Genomic DNA, 23,038 nt, shown 5'->3' on the forward strand with positions numbered 1-23,038 from the left:
TATAACCCATGGCTAGATATGTGCTTGGTTTATAATAAACACTTATTATTTGTTGAGTAAAGCTGAAAAATGAAAACTAAAAACTTCAGGGCAGTTTTTTTTTTTAAATAAACTTTCCTGGTGCTCTTTTCATTAAATTAACAGATTTAATCACACATCATTTTTATATTTATACAAATTTGTATAGGGGAAAAAAAACATCTTTTTTTTGGTATATCTGTAAAAGATGCTAAGTGATCTGGGTTTTTTCTGTTTGTTTTCTATTTGTTTTGTTTTATTGCGCTGCACGGCTTGCAGGATCTTAGTTCCCTGACCAGGGATTGAACGTGTGCCCCCTTCAGTGGAAGTGTGGAGTGCTAACCACTGGACCACTAGGTAAGTCCCAAAGTGACCTGGGTTCTGATGCTGCAGACAGAGAAAGAAAGTCAAGGGACGAAATGACATTTTCAGTCCTGGCAAGTGGCTCGTGCTTCCAGTTAAAGTGAGGACAGAGCCACTGGTGGCTTATAAAGTTGATTTAGGTGATGAGACTACACTCTCCAGCTCTTAATGCCATGCCATGCCAGGAGAAAAAAAAAAAAAAAAGCCTCTAAGGAGATAAGACTAATGAATTCTGAAATGAGAAGTAAAAGATTAAAATTTTAGGTTCATTCTAGAAACATCTCATTGAAGGCCTTTGAGTATTTGGGGATCCTGATTGATGGAATGCAAATTGCAGAGTGCAACTACATTGTCCTTTTAATTGCCTCATATCCTACTTTAAAACAAATACCCACATCATTTATAAATCAGTAAAAATTCATTTCAAAAACTCCTGCTTTCTCCCCAGGCTGTGCCCCATACTCTACACCTATGCAGCCCTGGGACAACCTCCCCAGTCTTAAAACCACATTCTCTCTTGTAGAACTGGGGTTTGGTATTCCTGAATATGAGTACAGATTGCTTTACACCAAGCACTTGTAGTAGAAGAGTGTCACATTGGTTAAATGTGTATTAATCAGAGGCTTTTAAACTCCCCGGAAGGGTGTCCTTTTCCAAAGCAAGCAGTGCTCCCTGGAACCGCTCTGTGGTGAGAAGCCCCAGGCTGGCCTGATGGAAAGCAGGCGAGACCCACGTGGGTGCAGCCCTCACCCCCCTCCCCCGGCTCAGCCAAACTTCCAGACAGCTGGGCGGATGATAGGGTCCCCTGGGCCTTCTCCCACACACCCCTGGTCTCTCAGGGAAACAAGGGAATTATTGATTCAAGCACTGGTAGGCATGAGCAGGGGCTGGGCAAATGCCCAGCATGTAAACCCTTTGAAGACGGAGGGCACCAGGCAACCAGGAGCGCCGCGGGCCCTGTGCCCAGTAAGAGACCCATGGGGAAAGATATGCCTGGATTCCTCAGCTCCGTGGCGGCCCCAGGCCTCTGAACCTCAAGGCCTGCTGTGACTTGGCTGGCCTGAGCAGTTTGGAACACAAGTTTCCTTGAAGAAGCCACTTTGAATTCTGTGGCCGGCATATGTCCGTAGACTTCGTGTATGTGCCGTGTCACTATGAGTGTTTTTCTGGGTACCAGCAAAATCTCTCTACATGGTTAGCTCATCTGGACCTCATAGATCTCTGTGCGGTGGGATTAACGTCATTTTACACCCAGCTGAGGAAACTGAGTCACGGAGAGGCCTGAAACCTACTGACATCTTCCAACTAGTAAGAGGGGGAGCTGGGAATGTACCTGGGGCCATTTGGCACCTGTACCTGGGGCCATTTGGCACCAACGTCCAAGTTCCTGACCTCTATGGAGCACAGAGCCAGCACAGAGATCAAAAACACAGATGACCACCCCACCCCCTGCCCCCGCTGCCTGGGATCAAACCCCAGCTCTGCTGATTTTTAGCTGTGTGACTTTAACAGATTGCTCAACTTCTCTGTGCATCAGGGCTTTGAGCGTCAAATGGAACTCAGGATGGGCCCTGTCACCCGAGGTTATGTGTGAATGAGATCAGGTACTATATTTCAGTGCTTAAGTTGAGCCTGATGGATAATAAATGCTCTGTGTGTGTCTTTTTAAGTCCTACAGCACCACTGGCCTTCCTGAAGAATCCTGTTTTGCTGGTTCCTTTCTCCACCCACTCATGGAGGACACCTATCCCCCGGCCAACCCACCCCAATGATTTCAGGCAGAGGGACTTTCTGGAGGAGGCCCTGGAATATGCCACTACTGAGCTGCCATCTCTTTCTCTCCAGCTGGACTCTGTCCGGTGATGTCCACCTTCAAAGGTGCCTGACACCTCGTCTCCAGGGCCCGGTGGGCATGGTGGTCTCCCCAGACAAGGCGGTGCCCAACCCTGCCCCTGCCAGGTGGGCAGCTGCAAGGCCAGCTCAAAGCTCCGTTCTCTGAGGCCTCGTTTGGCCAGAGCTGAGCCATACGGGGCCAGCTGGGCAGCCTGCCTGCAGGGCCTCGCACAGCACTTAAGGGAATTGGCTTCCAATTCGTCTGCAGAGTTCATGAGCTCATAGGAGGCTGGGCTGAGGGTCACATCCAAGGCAGAAATTAGAATTAAGCCTTCTCTGCCAATGCCAGAAGCTCTCTTATCAACTCCCACTCGCACCTCCTTCATCCCCCTCCCCTCCTTCACGGTAGGGGTTCTCAACCTGCTCAAAAGTCCTTGGGATGACCTGGGAGGTATGCACTTGGCGAAACTGAGTGAGTACACGCGCGTGCGTGTGTGTGTGTGTATGTATGTGGGTGGGTGGGTGGGTGTGTGTGGGTGCGGGTGTGGATTTCCTGAGAAGGCCCCTACAGTTATTGTCATGCTCTCAAATGGGGGCCAAGAGCCCCAAGATGCCAAGGACGCTGGCTTCCCCAGAGTCGGGCCATCTGTTGCATTGGTTCTCCAGGGAAGACCCAGAGACAGAGGCAGACATGCAGCCCAGTGACTCCTGGGGGAAGGGAGAGGGGCGTTGTCAGGCTGGGTTGGGAGGGGGGTTGGTTCTCAGCAGGTTTTCTGGGGCACAGCCCACCCTGGAGAGGAGTCTGGTGCTAAGCAGAAACGCTGGGCCTTTGGACCACAGCCTTGCTCTGAAGTTGGTCCAGGCCACCCTAAGAAGGGTAAGTGTGCAATCAGGCTTGAAAGCCGAGGCATGTCCTGGAGGAGTGGGCAGCTGGTGACCGTCAGCCAGCCGTGCTCCTGGTAACTGGACCTCATGTCCATTACGGACGGGGATCCGGGCCGTGTATCGCTCTGCCTGCTGCGTGCTCTGAGTGGCCACTGCACGTAACTCCCGGCCAGTCCACTCCACAGCCCACCAGATTTGCCCAGGCAGATCTGAATCCTACAAGTGGCCCAGTCTAAGCCAAACTGGGGCCCCTCACCTCTGACTTGGTAAATACTGGGTTCCACAGTCCTGGGTCATGGTCTTGACCTGGCAGGAGAACTGGGTGGAGGGGGGTACTGGGTAGCAAAAGTTATAGACAAGCAAAGTGCTTATCTCACAAATAGTTTCATACACATTGGTTGTTTGGAATTTGGAATACATCTTCTCAAGGAAATCCTATTATAAATGGTTCCTGGGGCTTGTTTGCAAAAAACCTATGATGCCGACAAAAGTCCGTATAGTCAAAGCTATGGTTTTTCCAGTAATCATGTACAGATGTGAGAGTTGGGCCAAAAAGAAGGCTGGGTGCCGAAGAATTGGTAGTTTCGAACTGTGGTGCTGGAGAAGACTCTTGACAGTCCCTTGGATTGCAAGGAGCTCAAACCAGTCAGTCCTAAAGGAAATCAACCCTGATGCTGGGAAAGATGGAAGGCAGGAGGAGAAGAGGGAGGCAGAGTATGAGATGGTTGGGAGGCATCATTGCCTCAATGGACTTGAGTTTGAGAAAACTCTGGGAGATAGTGAAGGACAGGGGAGCCTGGCCTGTTGCAGTCCATGAGGTCGCAAATAGTGGGACCGACTGAGTGATTGAACAACAGATGATGTTGGAAGAGTAGGAAGGGTCAGCCTGAGCTCCAAGACCCCGAGGTGGAGCTCCTCTGAGTTGCCAGGGAACCCTGCGCAGGAGAGGACAAGGAGAAAGCTGCCAGCATCAGAGGGCAGGAGGGGGGTGGGGGTTGCGGTGCTGGCAGGCGCCTCGCAGGCTAACAGACCACGTAGCCCAGGGATGCAGGGCGAGGAGGGGTCTGAGTCAGGAGGGAAGATGCGCCGCATCTGTATTAACCAGGTTTCTTGCCCAGGCCAGCCCAGGCCCCTTTGCGACCCTCTTAGTGGAAAGGCTCAGTCTGGCTGGAAGGAGAACGGGAGACCACCCCGCAAAAAGCTCTTGGTTAACCCCTGCGATGCCGGTGCCTCCCATCCGGGAGCCCCGGGAGCGTCAGGAGCGCGCCCGTGGGGGACGCTCTGAGAGCGGCCACTAGATGGCGCGTCCGCCCTTCCTACTCCGGAGCACGGGAGCCAGGGCACCGGGCGAGGAAACGGGTCGTTTAATTGCCATTGAATGAGAAGGCTGATCCCAGGGTACCCTGCTCCTAGGGAAAGCTCCAGGCTTCTATCAAAGGGAGCGGCTTATTTATCCTCTAACATGGAGAAGCATCAATTAAACATATTTAAATGTGACCAGAGGGAAGGAAAACATCTAAGGGATGGAGTAGAGGGTTGCTACTGTGTAAGCATATCAAACTGCCCATTCTGGTCTCCATGGAGTGCAGACTGGACCTGGGATGTGTGTCGTGTGTCTGGATCCAGGGTAGCCCCGTCCCCTCCCCATGCAGGCTGAAGGTTGGGGGCTTGTCCGATTCTCCGCACAGGTCAGGTCATCTTTGCCTCAAAGCCGTTTTTCTTATGAGTCCCACGTGGACACTCTTGTTGTCAGGATGTTCTTTATAATAGGGAAGCTGAAAAAAACACGATCACTGGGGATATTTTCTATCCTGTCTACTTGATCTGTAGAGCAGATTCTGGAAGACTCCATTGTCTGGGCCAAAGTCACAGATCCAAATTGAAGAAGTATGTGCCCGGGGATAGAGTATTTCATATTGTTTGTGGGGTTCTTGAGGCAAGAATACTGAAATGGTTTGCCATTCCCTTCTCCAGAGGAAAAGAAAGCTGAGCGCTGAAGAACTGATGCTTTCAAACTGTGGTTTTGGAGAAGACTCTTGAGAGTCCCTTGGACTGCAAGGAGATCAAACCAGTCCATCCTAAAGGAAATCATTCCGAAATATTCATCGGAAGGACTGATGCTGAAGCTGACACTTCAAAACTTTGGTATTCTTTGATGCAAAGAACTGACTCCTTGGAAAAGACCATGATGCTGGGAAAGCTTGAAGACAGGAGGAGAAGGGTTGACAGAGGGTAAGATGGTTGGATGACATCACTGACTCGATGGACATGAGTTTGAGCAAGCTCTGGGAGATGGTGATGGACAGAGAAGCCTGGCATGCTGCAGTCCACGAGGTTGCAAAGAGTCGGACACAACTGAGTGACTGAACTAAACTGAACTGATAGGATATTTGGGAGTGGACTATGCACCAAGAAAAAAATGAATTGAAGTCCTAGGCAAGTTTCTCGGTTCTGAACTATTTGAGGCGAGGTCAGGTACAGGATGCTATTAAGGCTGTGGTTTACTACATTACACACATGGGCGAGGAAAGGCCCTCAGGAGAGATGCCTGTCTTTCCTTGGTTCCAAACACAGTGGTCTCCGAAGTAATTGATTCACTTTCATGTTAAACACCCATCCGTTTCCCTTTCTTCTTCAACCCCTAGTGCCAAACTGGCAGCGCGTTGGAGGGAAGTCTATAAATCTGCACAGTATACTTTCATTTTTTTTCACTTCACTCCTGGCTCCATTGTATGTTGCCACCCTTATCTTTCCGTTTTTCCTTGCTCCTATTTTCAGTGTATATTAAACTTATACTTTGTGTCTCCTTTGTAAACTCCCTTAAATCTTTTTGTGAAACAGAGCAAAATGCAAATAAAATAAAATAAGACTCAGATGTAACCTTTCTGTGGCACAACATTAGGTCAAAGGGCTCCTGAGTACTTGTTGCCTGTAATCTTTTGCAAGAAAAGAGAATTTTAAAATTCTCTGCCAGCCTGCCTATGTGGTGGTATTTTTCCAAAACTAGCTACTTACCAGCACTTTTAATCCTACTTAGCCTTTAATATGGACACCTCCAAGCTGTTTCTTCTAGACTTCGCTCTTATGTATGCAGTTGTTGTTGCTGTTCAGTCACTCAGTCGTGTCCAACTCCTTGTGATCCCATGGACTGCAGCATACCAGGCTTTGCTGTCCATCACCGACTCCCAGAGCTTGCTCAAACTCATGTCTATCGAGTCGGTGATGCCATCCAACCATCTCATCCTCTGCACCCCCTTCTCCTCCTGCTTTCCATCTTTCCCAGCATCGGGGTCTTTTCCAATGAGTCAGCTCTTCAAATCAGGTGGGCAAAGTACTAGAGCTTCAGCATCAGTCCTTCCAGTGAATACTGTGTTGATTTCCTTTAGGATTGACTGGTTTGATCTCCTTGCTGTCCACGGGACTCTCAAAGCCTAATTCCTCTGATTTCGTGACCTCAGAAAGTATGTTCTTATTTCTCAGAGGACTTGGGTAGCAGATTCATTTTTAAAAATTTTAAGTTGGTTTGCAATCTTATTATACACAGTTCCCAGATTCAAAAATCTTTGAAATTCCTTATGATGTTGAAATAATAGGAAGGGTCATTCTGAACCCCAAGGCCCAGAGGACACCCAGCAATACCATTTCACTAGTCTGGCTGGTGCCGCGTGTGGAAACATAGGAAGAAGCAGAAAGTCGTGGCGGGCTGACTGAAAAACTCAGACGTCCTCAAAGTCATAGACTTCTTTGGCTGCTGTTGCTATGTTGAGACAATTCCTAAATCTCAAGGATTCAACGAAAAAAAATCCAAATATACTCAGCACTCAATACGGTTGTTCAAAGAATAAATGAATTTACGCAACCAAACCAAGATGCTGGGGAAGAATGAATGAATCCCCTGGATCAGACCTGGGCAGTTCCACCCCATCCCCTCCACCACCCCAGACCCCCACGCTGGGGCCCCAGGAGGGACTGGCTAACTTTCAGAGATGTGAAGATTTGCTAAAATGAGGTTGCCAGGTGGTTTTCTCAAGGAGGAAGTCACTAGGCAAGAAAAGGCCAGCCTGTGGGAAAGGCAGCTTTGAAGGAGAAAGATCTTGGGGCCCAGGAAACTTCTCTGGGAAAGCACCTGGAACGCTGCTATTTTATCAAACGAGCCACCACCTCCCCCCTCACTGCAATACAGCCCCACCATCACGATTCCCATGCCCACTGCTGAAGGTTTGTCCCGAGAGGTTTTTTATTTCCAAGGGTTTTATGTCACTGGCCAGGCCTTAAAAGTTTAAAAGAACAAAGAGAGTAATTAGTCTGCGGATTTGGGCTCTGTAAACAACAGATTCCTCTAATTCAGGTCAAAAGCTGGACTTGCCAAAGACATACATTTTTACTGAAATATGCATTTATCTTAGAAAAATTCACCTTTTGGTATTTTTTTCAATGAATGGGTCTCATTCCCCCTGCTTCTTTTGCTTTCTCTGAGATTCCTTTCTCAGGGTTTGGAGCACCCCGGTGTTGTGGGGCTGGGCTTTACAAGAAGCAGACAGCGTTTGGTGTAGGGGCCTCTTACGGGCTGGAACCATTTATTCTCCCGTCCAGCCTCCCTCCCTGCCAAGGAATAAGGCGAGCCCAGGGGAAATGCTTTCCTTACTGTGTTTACAAAGCACTAAATTTTCAAAGTCATTAATTCCCTTCCTAAAGAAAGAGTTTTCTACCAGTCACCAAAATAGCGGTTATAACCCTGCAAGATCAAGAGAGCCAGAGGGCCTACAGTGAAGCAGGAGGAAGGAGACAGACTTCTCCTGCTTTGAAGGGACATATTTTGCATCTCTCAGTCACTACTTCACACACTTGTTTATTTTATACTCCAGAACATTCAGGAGTGCTGTGTAGATGCAGCCCCCTCTTCTTGCATGTGCATTCTGTGTCCTGGGGAGGGGGTGGGGGTGGGGATGCTGGCTAACCTTTTCCCTCACCGAGGGGGAAGGCAGGAGGGGAGGCTTGAGGTCTTGGGCCCCCCCAGGGACAAACTCCAGAGCTGGGGTGCCAGAGTGCCAGATAGAAAGGGCCCTGTTTTCCAGGGGTTCAAATTACTCCTTGGAATCCAGGCTTCCAGGCAGACCCTTAACCCTTTCGGGGCCACCGGGCTGCAGGGAGCCAGCCAGCTCTGAACTCTTGTCTGTCCGTCTCTGGGTGAGCCCAGGCTGCCCACTCCAGGGAGACACTCTTCTGGGGCTGGGGGACTACTTGAGCAGAGTCACAGGGACAACCCTCCCCCTGAGACTTGACGGGCCCCCACAGCTCAACCATGAGCCCAGGGAAGACTCCTCTTGACTCCAGTGTGGACACCTTTTCTGTGGACACCTTTTCTGTTTGACACCTTTTAGTGTGGACACTCCAGGCAGTCAGAGGGCCTGCAGTGGAAGCTGTGTTGGCAGGAAAAGCAGTAGTTCTCAAAATCCAGCCCCAGACCTCCCACGTCCAACCACCAGGAGAAATGCAGATGCTGTCCCACCACTGCCACCAGCCCCCCCACCAGCCCCCACCATCACCACCACCCCCACCATCCCCCCCACCACAACCACCATCCCCCCCACCATCCCCCAGCACCACCATCCACCCCCGTCTCCCCCTACCACCATCCCCCACCCCCAGAAGCCCCCACCACCACCAGCCCCATCACCAGCCCCCCACCAACCTACCCCACCAACAGTCCCTCCGCCACCACCAGCACCCCCACCATCCTTCCCACCACCAGTCCCACCACCACTAGCCCACACCCCTACCAGGCCCCAACTCCCACCACCAGCCCCATCCTCACCACCACCAGCCCCCCTACCTACAGAATCAGATTCTTCCCAGGACTGGGGAGCCCCAGGTCTGTGATACAGGGAAGAGACGTAAAGGGTTTCTGCATCGGCCTCCATGCCCCTGAAACAGGCTGCCCTCCTGGATTCCCATGAGAGTCTGAGCAGGCTTTCCTTCCAGGTGCAGAAATATGGGCTCCCTGGGCTGCAGGGGACCCCGGAGACGTGCCCTCTAGATGCAGCAGTCAGCAGGTGGTGCCTACCTCCCCTCTGAACTCTGAAATCTTCTTGTCTGTTGTTTTCATTCGATGTCCCTGGATAGGATCCAAGAGAGAATTGAATCCTTCCAGAAATCCCTCGATAGTGTGGATTTCGGTTACCCTGGCAATGGCCATGGTCCCCCTGGCAGCCTGTTTGGCATTGGCTCTGGCCCTATCTTGTCCGTCTCCCTGAACACACTGCTGTGACCATCTCTGAAGGAAACTGACAGAGAGGCCTAAGGATCAGGGCTGCTTTTAGTGGATGGAATTTCCTTCCTCTGACTGTCAAATAAAGCCAGGGCCTCTTGGCCACCCAGACAGCTCTTGAGGCCTGTGTTCTCAAGGAGACTTTTGAAAGGATGCTGGGACGTTCTTCTTGTATGAGTCTTTCCTCTGTGCTATACTTGTAAAGGCCAAGAGCCAAGAACCAAACCCTGGCCCTGCCTCTCATTCTGTGTGGCCTTGGGTACATTACTCACCTTCTCTGAGCCAGAGACTTTCTTCTCTGTAAAGGAGAAATAAGAGGGCTTCTCTGGTGGCTCAGAACTAAAAAATCTGCCGGCCAATGCAGGAGACACAGGTTCGATCCCTGATCCGGGATGATCCCACATGCCGTGGAACTACTAAGCCGGTGTGCCAGCAGAAAGCAGCTAGAGAGTAGCCCCTACAGCAGTGAAGACCCAGCCCAGCCCAAAATAAAATAAATACCTTTTATAAAAAAGAGAAATAATAGTGATTACAAGAATGTTCCTGCAGCATTGAGATGATGCTGAATCATGTCTGTTCCTCCCCCTCCTTGCCTGTAGCATTCTCACCAGGCATCCATGCCAGGAACTTACGTTCTGGAATACTCAGTGAAATGGTACCAGGGAACCATTCTAATTGCCTATGTTTGACATCCGATCTGTCACGCCTGATATTTATTCCTGAGTTTGAGGGGCGATAATTGTTGTTAGTTTTTTAAAGCAACAGTGGCCCCGTCTGTTGACAATGCCTCCCGTTAAGGCATCTGCTCCACCAGGCGAGGAGTGGTTGATGCCAAAGCTGTCTTGCTTCTTGGACTTTCTCCTGAGCCCCGCCATGCTGGGGGGACTCTGCACATAGTAAATATTTAAGCACGTGTCTTGTGTAACGGTCACCAATCTGGATGCACGTGAAGCCGTGGAGCCACACGCCACCACCTGCCTGAGTGTCCCCACTTCAAGAAACCCTTCCAGAAGTCTGTTGGCTATCAGCAGCAGCTGAGAGGTGGTAGAATTCTGTGGCCTGTTAATTGTCTTGGAAGTGAATCCTTGAGTTGGGAGAGAGAAAAAGGAACTGTAATTAAAGCTTCCCTTGAGCACAATTTTCCAGTGATTGGCACTTTTCTTGTGTGCCTGTTAAGCTCCAGGCACGCATTGAGCTGGGAACTCTGCATATACAGATCTTCCTTGACTTGCAGTGGGGTTACGTCTGGGTAAACCCATTATAAATTGAAAATATCTGAAGATGAAATTGAGTTTAGTACCCTAACCTCACAGTTTTAGCCCAGCCTACCTTCAACATGCTTAGAACACTTACATCAGCATTCAGGTGGGCAGAATCACACAACACTAAGTCTGTTTCATAACAAAGTGTTGAATATCTCATGCAATTGATCAAACATTGTACTGACAGTGAAAAGCAGAGTGACTGTCTGGGTTTGGAAAAGTTGTGAGTGTGTCAGTCTGTGGATCGCATGGCTGACGGGGAGCTGTGGTTGCTGCCACCGCTCAGCATCACGAGAGAGGCCCGCACCACATATTGCTAGCTCAGGAAAAGAGCCACGCTCAAAATTTCTACTGGTTTCTATGGAATGCGTCCCGCTTCTGCACAATCGTAAAGACGAAAAGAGACTTGAAAGTCCCTTGGACAGCAAGGAGATCAAACCGGTCCATCCTAAGGAAATCAACCCTGAATATTCATTGGATGGATTGATGCTGAAGCTGAAACTCCAATACTTTGGTCACCTGAGGCAAAGAGCTGACTCACTGGAAAAGACCCTGATGCTGGGAAAGATTGAAGGCAGAAGAAGGGGACGACAGAGGATGAGATGGTTGAACGGCATCATTGACTCAATGAACATGAGTTTGAGCAAACTCCGGGAGACAGTGGAGGACAGGGAAGCCTGGCGTGCTGCAGTCCATGGGGTTACAGAGTCATATGCAACTGGGCTACTGAACTGAAAGAAGAAAAATCATTAAGTCGAAACATCGTAAGTTGGGGACCGTCTGTATTGAATCTTTTCACCCTTACAAGAGATGAGGGAACTTATATTATTGTCACCAAGAAATGAAGGCTCAGAGAGGTTAAATGATCTGCTGAGAGAAGGGGCTTGAAGATGAGGCCAAAGTCGGGAGCTCTACTGACGGAGAGAAGGAACCGGTGCAGCCCTTTTTTAACCCTGCAGCCTCATTAGTAACTTACCCTCAGAGACTTAGAGAGAAGGCTCGTGTTGGTGGGGATGCCTCCAGGTATCTCCCATGTCAATGCTAAACCTCTGATACCTCCTGGGTGCCCCCTGGGCAAACACATTGTGTCTTATCTCAACATATGCATTTATTAAGACTAAAAGGCTTGAAAGACATCAGGGACAAAAACAAATAGGACAATGCACAGTGTGCAGAACCGAGGAAGTCAAATTGAAAGAGGTAGCACCCACTTCACCCTCATCTCCCCCACATCCTGCCCCCCATACCCACTCCCTCCTGGGCATCCTCCCTCTGCTCCTCACAGACCTCAGGGTTCACCAGCCACAGGAGACCCTTCCAGCCTCTGTTCCCTGCATCGCTCACAGCCACAGTTCCTTCTTACACGTCTCGGTACTTGGGCTCCCTGGACACCCCTGGAGAGGAGTACAGCCTGTAGTTCCCTCCTGGTTTATACTTCTTTTGTGTGGCATCATAATTGCATGTTTGTACATTTGTCCTCCTCTGTGAACTGCAAGCTCGTCAGAGGATGGAACATCTCATGTCCATCAGTGCTCCTCATGTGTGTCATCCAGGGTTTGGCACATGAAAGACACCCTATAGATGCCAAATGGCAGATGAATGTATGCATGAAAGTCAAAACTGAGTGTTAGTAGCTTAGACTCTTTGTGATCCCATGGACTGTAGCCCGCCAGTCTCCTCTGCCCATGGGATCCTCTAGGTGAGAATACTGGAGTGGGTAGCCATTCCCTTCTCCAGGGGATCTTCCTGACCCAGGGATCGAACCTGGGTCTCCAGCATTGCCAGAAGATTCTTTACCATCTGAGCCTCCAAGGGAGCCCAAATGTATGCATAGTGGCCTGGAAAGAGAGACTGTGTATTTTCAATCCATATTATGTGACAGGAAGTGTCTGATCATTGCTTTCATTGCAATCTTAATGTGGTATTGACTCACTCAAAGATAGAATGACTTTGCTTCTTCAGATAGTAAATAAGGTTACACTGCCTCACAGAGATCGCCTAAGGAATAAGCAAGAACTAAGTGATAACCTAATGTTCACAAGATCATAATCAAATGAGAACAGAAAGACCCTAGAATTCTAGAATTCAAAGATCATTTTGCAAGATTGGAAAACTAAATGTTAAAATCTTCAAACAGGCGCTTTAATAGATGCTGGGACAATTCACTTCACTTTAAAGGAATCACTTCCACTTCAAAGTGTTAATTGAATATATCCCAAGTGCTTGATGCTATGAGCAACACTATTATAATCTCCTGCTTACAAAATGCTTTACACTTACCACTCTTCCACAGAATTGCTTCTGTATTTCTCGGTTTCCTCATTGTGGTTGGCAGAGTAATGGCTCCCATGAGATGCCCCTTTCTTAATTCCTGGAAACTGTGACTAGGTGACCTCACAGGGGAAAGAGGACTTCGCAAATATGATTAAGGATTTTGAGATGGAGATAATCCTGATTTATCCAGATGAACCCAGCATCATCACCAGGGTCCTTGTAAGAGGAAGGCTGGGGGTCCGAGTCAGTCCCAAGAGATGAGGTGAGGGAAGCCAGCAGTTGGAGTGACGTGGCCGTGAGCTGAGGAACACAGGCAGCTTCCAGAGACTGAATAAAGCAAGAGATGGCTTCTCCTCAGATCACTCAGGACCACAGCCCTGCCGACACCTGAATTTTAGACTTCTGACACCTAGGACCACGAGGTAATGGATGTGTATTGTTACAAGCCACTGGGTTTGTGGTGATTTATTATGATTTAATCCATGCATCTTTATAACACAAGTAACAATGGTCCTTATCTCATGGACTGTGCTGTCAGACGAGACACGTGACAAATGCGAAGCCATTTTGTTACTTGTTATTATCATAGAATTATTATTTCATTGTTATTTATTTGGGAGATCTTATCCTGTGAGGTTGGAGAGGAAATGGCAACCCACTCCAGTATTCTTGCCTGGAGGATCCCACGGACAGAGGAGCCTGGCGGGCTACAGGGTTGCAAAGAGTTGGACACGACTGGGCAACTAAACCACCACCATCATCCTGTGAGGTAAGCAGATCACCTCATATTCATGAAATGAGCTGTGTTAAGTCTTTGTCGGACACCAGGCCCTGCAGTGACACCAGGGACCCAAGAGGAATCTGGGAGCTCTTGACAAACGGGGAGGCAGACAGCATAACAAAGACAGCCAGCATGGGTGACAAGACCAGTTAGGGGGGTGCCCAGGACGGGAGGGGACCCAGAGGAAGGAGAGTGGAGCTTACTGGGAGGTCTCTCTAATGAGGTGAGTCTTGAGCTAGAAACAGCAGACAGCAGAGGCCACCAGGCAGACCAGGGGAGGGTGCAGCAGGTGGGGGAGCTGGGGACACCCCATAGAGTAGGGAATGGGCCCAAGGTCCCACAGCAGAGACTGGACCTAGACCTTCCGTCCCTTGCCCTTTCTTCTGCTTTGAGGACACTGCCCATAGGACATAGCTGCTGGTGGCCCTCAAGATTACAATCTGCAAAGGGCAACCAGATACATGCCCAGTCTAAACCAACCACAGAAGTTCCTGTTTGAGAGAGTTTAAACGTAAATGGTGGAGGGGACTTTCCTGGTGACCCAGTGGTTAAGATTCTGTACTTCCAATTCAGGGTGTGTGGGTTCCGTCCCTGGTCGGGGAACTAAGATTCCCACATGCCAAGCAGTGCAGCCAAAAAAAAGAAAGAAAAAGTAAATGGTGGAGAAATTCTACCATTCCATCAGGTTCATGCAAAAGAATGAATCTGGGGAAGAAGTCAAGATGGGAGGAATGTGAATTGGCCATTATGGGTGGATAGGATGTAGACGGCTGGGGTTGAGGATGAAGGAAGAACCTTCTCAGCCTGGAGCCTGGTCCTCCCAGAGGCTGGCAGCTGGGGGATTGTAGGGAGCAACTCAGCAGAGCCCCAATGATTTCCGGGGACGATGGGGATGGCAGGCTGGGTGCAGAGGTCTTGTAGGGCCTGAAAGCTACCTGCAGCCAAGTCTTCACACTGAGGGCATTTGGATGGCCTGCTAAAGGGTTTTTGAATAGCAGGATGAGATCAGTGTGTTAGGATCACTTATGGGTCTGACTGTAAGATGGAGACTTGCCTTAATGGTACTTGCTTTGTTGGACTGAATTAAGATTTGTAGGATGGACTTCAAGAACAGGGAAATCTGACATCTGCTCTAAATCCTACGTGCTAACTCCTCGCTGGAAAAGGAAGCTCACGGTTGCCAACCTCCATACGGACCACAAACCCTAGTATTCACAAGAGGTTATAGAGTCATCTCGGGTTTATCTTTCTTGTTGTTGTCTTTCATCTTTCCTGGTAAATGTTTCACTAAGTGCAAATTGAAATAACACTCCTGATACTGAGCACTGGCTATTTATAACTGACTATAACTGAGTCTTGACCCGGTTATAAAACAGGAGCTTGAACATGTTATTTCAATGTCGGATTCTGATGGGAAGAAGCAAAGACTGAGCCTTCGCTTGAGATGACCCCTTCCCAAGCCCACCTCACATGTTGGGAGGTGCTGAATTGAATGTGTGCTTAGCTGCCGAAATGTGCCCCAAATTGTGCACCAGAAATAATAGTGACAATATGATGCAGAACTAAGAAACTCTTCACAAGTATGATAGCACGAATGCGACTTGGACAGGAGGAATATTGGTTCATAGAACCAAGTGATGCAAGAGGTCCACGGGGACCACGGGAACGGGGTTCAAATTCAGACAAACCTGCCGGCCGCTCTCGCCACGAGCTGCTCTCTGCACTTTGGCTTTATTGTCGTTGAAAGGCGGTGGACGCTCTTCTCCTGTGGGTGGGGGCCGTGACCACCAGCAGCCCCCTAGTTCTTCTCCATCTCCCAAAAAGGAACACCTCTCCCCAACCAGCTGTCGTTTCAATGCACCTCAGGGAGGGGCTGGCTCCGGCGTCCTACCCTGCAAGGACTGTAGTCGGGGGAGGGAGAGACATGAGAGGGAAGACAGCCTCATTCGGGGACTACATGGCTGGAGTCAGGGGACCAAAGGCAGTTCCATTAAAGAGGCGGAAGCAGGAAGGAGGCATTCCGATCCAGGATGCAAGCTTCAGAGGAGGCCCAGCAGCCTGTAGGGCAGGACACCTGGGAGGGGTCTGTCATTTCCTAGATGCCGCCGCCTGGGTGTCCAGGTTCTGTCCCGCTGCCCCTGAGCTCTGCCAAGTGACCCCACTTACCCTTCACTTCCCTGAGTCAGTCTGCATTCAAAACTCAGCCCCACCATGGAGATAACAGCTGACACAGCAATGAGAAACCACAACAGAGGCAAATAAAGACCTCACATTCTGGTCAAAGAATCACAGAAACCTCTAGCTTAACAACGTCCCGTGTGGGTGAAATCGGAGGAGGAGAGTTATCAGTGGCCCTTCTGAAGCTAACAGACACCTCCCCTAAATGACTATGACTTCTGCACCCACGGCAAAGGGTAAATGATGGAGTCGGTGGTCATTGTACGGACCAGTGGCTCAGACTTAGCCACGGGCAATCCCGCTTGTGGAGAAAAAGGCCTTGCAGGGATGGGAGTGGGGACGGGGAGAATGTTGATTTACTTTAGGGACCGCACAATTGTACCCGTGCATTCTGCATTCCTCTGTTGTTACAGCAGAGCCCGCCCTGCTGTCTGCAATTGTTTTAGATGCTCTGGCACCATGGATCCCTAATTGACCCCAGATTCCTGAGCGCCGGGATTGGCCCTGACTTGTGGACGGCTGGCCCGCTGCGCATATGTTCACCAGCTCGAAGGCCGCCCTCTGAGCGTGAGTCAGCCCAGCCCTGGGCCTGCCTTCTCCTGGCCACAGGGACCACACAACCTCCCTGTAGCTCCAACAAGCATCTCCTCTTTGGTGAAGCCATTTAACACATGGGCCTTCATTTTCTGGCTCTCTGGCCGATAGTAATTCTCTCAGCGCTTCATTATGGGATAGCTGGCTGTTACCACTGGGCTGGCTGTAACCTAGAAAAGTGTTCACCACACTCAGACTCTTCCTTTCATGCCAGGGTGCACCCTGAACCTCAGCTAGCGAGCTTTCAGAGCCTCCTGAGGGTGAGTGGATGCCTGGCTGGGATCTATAGCTCGTCTGCCTCCCCATCCCTGGTGACAGGTGGTCCCTATGTGACCTGGTGACCAGAGCAGAGTGCTTACTGCAGAGAACCCACCTGGCGCACAAAGAGCAGACCGGACCCGCCTCTGCTCCCTTCTAGGGCTTCAGGGAGTTGTGTCTGTGTGGACCATAAGCAGTGATGTGGTCAGAGGCACCTTGGCAGGCTGAAGGGGGCTGCATTCAAGCCCTGCCCTGAAACAACAGAGCCTTGAGGCCAGCGGTTTATTGGGTGTTTTCAGTAAAAGACGAAGAGTCCTGCGCTCCCTGGGGAATCTACATGGTGCACATTCATCTGGCCACATCTTCGAGTTTAAGATCGGAGGCAGATCCAGATTGGCGAGGTGGTGGTGGGGGAAGGGGGCCCCATGCCCCTCCCAGCATCCTGCCAGCCTGTGTCTGAAATCAAAGCCGGGCGATCAGGTCTAGACCGGAGGAGGAGTGGTGCTGAGCCTCAGAGAAGCATTAAACATCCAGAGGGGGACGGCTCCTCGAGTATAAACTAAAGTGTGCTCTCCTCTTAAACCACGGACCTGGAATGTGCCCTCTGACAATGATTACGGGCCGACTCAGCACTCCAGCGATGGGAACCAGGCCACGCTCTGCTCTTGAGTCCAGGCTGCCAGGCAGCTGTGGCCTGATGAGATCCAGGAGGCCTGCCCAGATGGAGGAGGGCACTTGGGGGAGGGGAGTCATCCAGGCACTGTCCTGAGGGGCTCCCTGCCGGCCTGGGGGCTCGACACCCCCACTGCTTGACCCCAGGGCTCTGCCGGTGGGCACCAGAGGCAGCTGCACCCACCCATGGACACCTGGCTCAGGGGACAGGACCAGTGTAGTACTGAGGTAGGGACTTTCCCCAGGACCACCTCCCTAGCTCGAACCACGACCCAACCATCTGAATCTCTCATCACCACACTAATTGTGTCTGCAAGATCTGCAGGTAGAGTTTGCTTCTTCTGCACTTGGCAGAGATGATGTCTTTATTCCATACATAATGAAGTCCCAAGATAGTGCACCTACCATCATGGAAGATCAGATGGCTATAGAGAGAAGGGTGATTGATTTCTTGCCCTTGGCACCAAGCTCACCTGATCATTCCACCTACCACATTATAACACAAGCCTGCATTTTATGAGACTGAGTTTAGGGGGCCCTGCTTGGGAATTTACTGCATTTGTTAAAAACCCAAAGTGTGCAAAGAAAAATGCAAAGCACACAAATCCTCCTTCACCTGCTACCTGGGATGGTCTGGTGAGATGCTACTGTCAAGGACAGAGAGCTCAAGTTTGAAATGCTTGTGGTCACTGTCCAATCTGTGGCCACTCCAGGTGGAGGCCCAGCAGGTGAAGGGGATGCAAGTGGCCCTAGGGATGACATTTAGCCATCAGGGGCACACAGTGAGGGTGGTGAGGTGTGGAAAGTGAGGTGCGGTGAGGGGTGGAAAGATGGCCCAGTGGAGAAGCCGAGCAGAACACTATTCCAGTCTCCGGAGGACAGCAGATCCAGACCTGGCCTTGTTAATAAGCTGTCTCCTCACACAGCCTCCTTGCAACGGCTTCTCTTGATGGGGAGCACAGGCTCTAGGGCACTCGGGCTTCCTACTAGGGTGCTCCAGCTTCAGTAGTTGCAGCACGTGTGCTCCAGTAATTGCGGGTCCTGGGCTCTGGAACACAGGCTCAGTAACTGTGGTGCACAGGCTTAGTTGCTCCACAGCACGTGGGATCTTCCCAACCCAGGGATCGAACCCATGTTCCCTGCATTGGCAAGCGGATTCTTTACCACTGAGCTACCAGGGAAGCCCTGAAGGTGCTGTTTAGATCAAATCTTCCCCCTTCCTCCTGAAACCTATTCATCCTCTTGCCTCTCACGGTCCCAGAGTCTTCCCCACCCCTTCCTTCCTGCCTGGGTCACATGGGCACAGCTTCTCTGCGTGGAGGTTTGCCCAACGCCCCCTCCAGGCCGGGAACCCTGCCAAGCCAGGGCCAGTGACCATCTTCTTCTCAGTTCTGAGCACCCACAACAGTGTCTGTCGTTCAGATGCTCAGTAAATGTTTCTTTCAATGAGATAGAAACAGAGCTATTCAGGGCCTGCTGGTAATGGAAAGAGCCTGGCTTGAAAGGCGCCCTGCTCCACGTTGCGGCCACAGGCAGCTCTGGGCTTACTCACTGTCAGTTTCTAGCCAGGGTCACAGTTCCTGGCTGTTGTGAAGGCCACCCCACGGTTGCCATGGGAACCAGCCACTTACAAAGCTTGGTGGGGGGGAGTACTCTGTACTCCACCCCCACTCCCTGCTGCTGATCCTCCTGAGATGCTGCCATGGGAGCTGCCCAGGTGCCAGGGCCTCCCTCCAGCCCACCGCTTAGGCCAGAAGACGGGGGCTAGGCTTTGGTGGGCATCTAACCACCCCATCTACAGCTGCTTCTATAGAGAGGGGCACTCAACATTCCCCAGACACCAGCCAGTCAATGCATTGCTGGAGCACACCCTGTTAGATGAAGGGTCGTCAGTCTTGGCAGTAGGTTGAAAAGGGCAGAACCAAGAAGCAGGCAGGATGGGGAAACAGATCAGGGCCCAGTTCTCCTTCACCACAGATTGGCTTTGGCGGGGTGTAGGGAGGTCTGACATCGGGGAAGGGACACCAGGGACTATTGTCAGACCTGCCGACAGTGGGTCCCTGCAGAGGTTTTACCAACCGACTTTGAGCAACATCAGTGGAGTATTTCATAGATGAGGAAGCCGAGGTTCAGAGAAGTTAACCAAATCCATGTTCTAATCATCTTCCTGGGCACACACTGCCGGGCATCCCCTGCAACTAAGCGTGGCCATGTGGCTAGTAGCTAAGGGATCTGAGTAGAAGTGATGTGAGCCTCTTCCAAAGTGGGTCTTCAAAGTCTCCCATGCATGCCACCATGCTGTCCGAGCTGGCTGGAATGATGATGACTCTGGGCAAGCTTAGAAGTGACTATTGACCTGGCAAAGAGGGTAGAACTCTGCCAAGCCAAGCCCCTGAATAACTGTGCTGAATTGCGCTGCCCACCAACCTCTACCCCTGCCTAAGAATATTATCTGAACAAGAAGCAAACTTCTCGTGTGACTACACATGTTGAGGTCTGTCTGATACAAGTAGCCTTCCCTGACTGATACGATGGGATAGGGCACTTTCAGGTTCTCTGTACTCCATTTCACAGGACTAGTGCCAGGGCAACTGGTAGCATCTGAGGTATGCAGACTCACTTGGAAAGGTCCAGAGATACTGGGATCAGAGCTGCTCTGTTCTTCACAACAGCTGCATCCAAGAAGTTAGCTCCAAGACAGACCATTAATTGTTCACATAATGTGTCCCCAGAGAGATTACAGCTCTGCTGCATGACTCCTGGTACTTAAAAGATGTTGTGTAAATACTTATTGAATGGTTGGATAGATGGATGAATGGATGAATGGATGGATAGATGGATGAATGGATGGATAGATGGATGAATGGATGAATAGATGGATGGATAGATGGATGAATGGATGGATGGACAGATGGAAGGGTAGATGGATAGATAGATAGATGGATGAATGGATGGATAGATGGATGGTTGGATGGATGGATGGTTGGATGGATGAATGGATGGATGGATAAACGTATGGATGGATAAACAGATGAATGGATAGCTAGATGGGTGGATGGATGGGTGGACAATGGCTTCTACTACAGGGCAGAGCAAGAGGGAATGTCCTAAATATAGACATGGGAGTCTGAGACATGAGAAAGATGGTAAAGAGAGAGAGTTGCTCACTCCAGTGACAACATCCTCTTGCTGTATGTTGGCAAGACCAGCTGGGTAGAGAAGAGCAGGTGAGCAGAGATGGACAGGCTCAAGGAGGCAGCAGATGTGTGGCATGTCTGCCACTGCTGGGACTGCTTCCCACCCAGTCCCAACCACAGTTCAAGATGCCACTTAATCGAATAAGAGCACAGACTGGGTGCCCAGTTCAATTTTAATTTCAAATAAATGACTATTATCTGCCCTTGTGATGTTGGGGACATACTTATACTAAAATACTATTTACTTTTTAAAATCTTAAATTCAAATTGAACTGAATGTTCTGTATTTGATGTGACAACCCTCATCCTGGCTGCCCAGTAAGTGATGTTATAGGGACAAATGTGGGAGACCTCTGACGTGAGCTGATCAAAGACCGCTGCTTCAGAGATCAGCAGCTATTCACTTTGTTTCAAGAGCCAGGAGACATAAGAACTCTAGCAACTCTACCGGACCTCTTTCCTAAATTTTGGAAAGTATTCTAAGTACAGAAAATGGCTGGTCTATAAATAGTGGTGTAAATTAGAACAGAAAAAAAAAACCCTCATATGGAAGTGAGAGTCACTCAGTCCTGTCTGACTCTTTGTGACCCCATGGACTGTAGCCTGCCAGGCTCCTCTATCCATGGAATTTTCCGGGCAAGGATACTGGAGTGGGTAGCCGTTCCCTTCTCCAGGGGATCTTCCCAACCCAGGGATCAAACCCAGGTCTCCTGCATTTCAGGCAGATTCTTTACCATCTGAGCCATCAGGGAAGCTGGTACAGACCAAACCAAAACAAAATTTAAAAACCCGTTTGGCCTTTAGTCTACTAGAGGGAGATCCCATGGACAGAGGAGCCTGGCGGGCTATCGTCCATGGGCTTGCAAGAGTCGGACATGACTTAGTGACCAAACCACCACCACTACTAGATCCAGAAAAGAAATCCTTCCAACCCAGTGACTGTTTATTAAATGTGAAACATACAGTCTTATTCAGAATAGAATTTATAAAATGGGGAGAACAAGCAGCCTTTCTGCTTTTAACCTTTGGAAGAAGTCTCTGTGTATTTTTTTCAAGATTCTTAAAACAAACAGTTTCTACATGTAGTTATTGTCACTGTCAAAAACTTGCTACTTAATAAACAAATCCATTGTCAGCACAGAATTCTTGGTCAGCGATTGTAAAGATGCTCTTTTTCTCCCTTTAGATTCAACACTATTTTAGTTTATTTTCTTATTATTCCTGGGAGCCATGGGAGAAAGTTCTAGAAGTAAAGGGAGTCTAGCTTCACCCTTTTCCCTGATGCTGATCACATTATAATTTTACATGGAAATCTTCTTAGGGGTGGGAGGTGGGAGGAAGGTTCAAGAGGGAGGAGGCATATGGATATGGATACCTGTGGCTGATTCATGGCAAATGTATGGCAGAAACCAACACAATATTGTAAGCAATTATCCTCCTATTAAAAGGAAATAAATTTTAAAAAATCTTCTTGGGGAGAAAAAAGGCAAGAGGCCGGAAGGGCTAAGTCCGGTTCCCTCAGGGTTGAGCGGACAAGTCAGGTACCTGGACCACAGCCTCGCTGGGCACTGACGCCTCCTGTCCACGACAGGAGTGAGAGCCTCTGAGCGTCTCACAGACAGGACCTCCGCCCTCATCGCGCGCCCACCACTCACGTGCTTTCCTTGTCATGGTGCCCCATGGGAGCCCTGATTGTCACGTGTGCCCCTCTGAGGTCTGTTCCCCACCCAGCAGCCAGAGGAGCCTTTGGAAAATGCCATCTCCTTGCTTTAAACCTTCCAGTGAGTCCCCAGACCTTGAACAAAATAACCAATCCCTCTACTGTGGTATACGGTGCCCCCAGACTCCATTTCTCTGACCTCATTCCCTCCTAGTCGCCCCATCACCCTCACTCCACCCACCCCACTGACCCTGGCCTTCTTTCTGCTTTCATGTGAAGCTCCATCCGTGCTTAGGTCTCCCCATGAGCTGGCTACTGTGCTTGGAAAATCCTGACCCCTCGGTGTTTGCCTGGTTGCTACCTTGCTGTCATGCAGAAAACAGCACAAAAACTGCCTTTTGAAGTTACTTGTCCAGATCATGAAACCTAAAGCAACTCTCTCCCTTCATCCTTCACCATGTTATCACCATGTTTTTTGTTTTCCAAACTTTAAACTTTTTACTTTGTATTGGGGTATAGCCGATCAACAATGTTGTCGTCATTTCAGGTGAGAAGTGAAGTGACTCAGCCATACATATACAGGTAGCCATTCTCCCCCATCACCCTGTTTTATTTTTATCGTAGCACTTACTACCATCTGATCTTTTTTTGTTTATTTGCTTGTTGGCTACATCCTCAAAACAGGATATAAACTCCAAGAAGACAGGAGCCCTGTTTGTCCTATTTAACCCATTTCCCCAGCACCTGGAACAACATGGCACATGGCAAACTGTCAATACTTGTAGACTGACTGAA

General features: G+C 49.8%; 1 long non-coding RNA gene across 1 annotated transcript; it reads left to right on the plus strand.

Moving 5' to 3' along the window:
• Window positions 1-12,721: 12,721 nt before the first annotated feature.
• Window positions 12,722-20,151, plus strand: LOC145528553 (uncharacterized). Its single transcript, XR_014070497.1, has 2 exons — window positions 12,722-13,672; window positions 16,309-20,151. It is a non-coding gene; the product is annotated as an uncharacterized LOC145528553 (long non-coding RNA).
• The last annotated feature ends 2,887 nt before the right edge of the window (window positions 20,152-23,038 follow it).

The sequence above is a fragment of the Giraffa tippelskirchi genome, chromosome 12, assembly GCF_054371585.1.
Source record: "Giraffa tippelskirchi isolate mGirTip1 chromosome 12, T2T-mGirTip1v1.2.pri, whole genome shotgun sequence".
NCBI classification, from domain to species: Eukaryota; Metazoa; Chordata; class Mammalia; order Artiodactyla; family Giraffidae; genus Giraffa; species Giraffa tippelskirchi.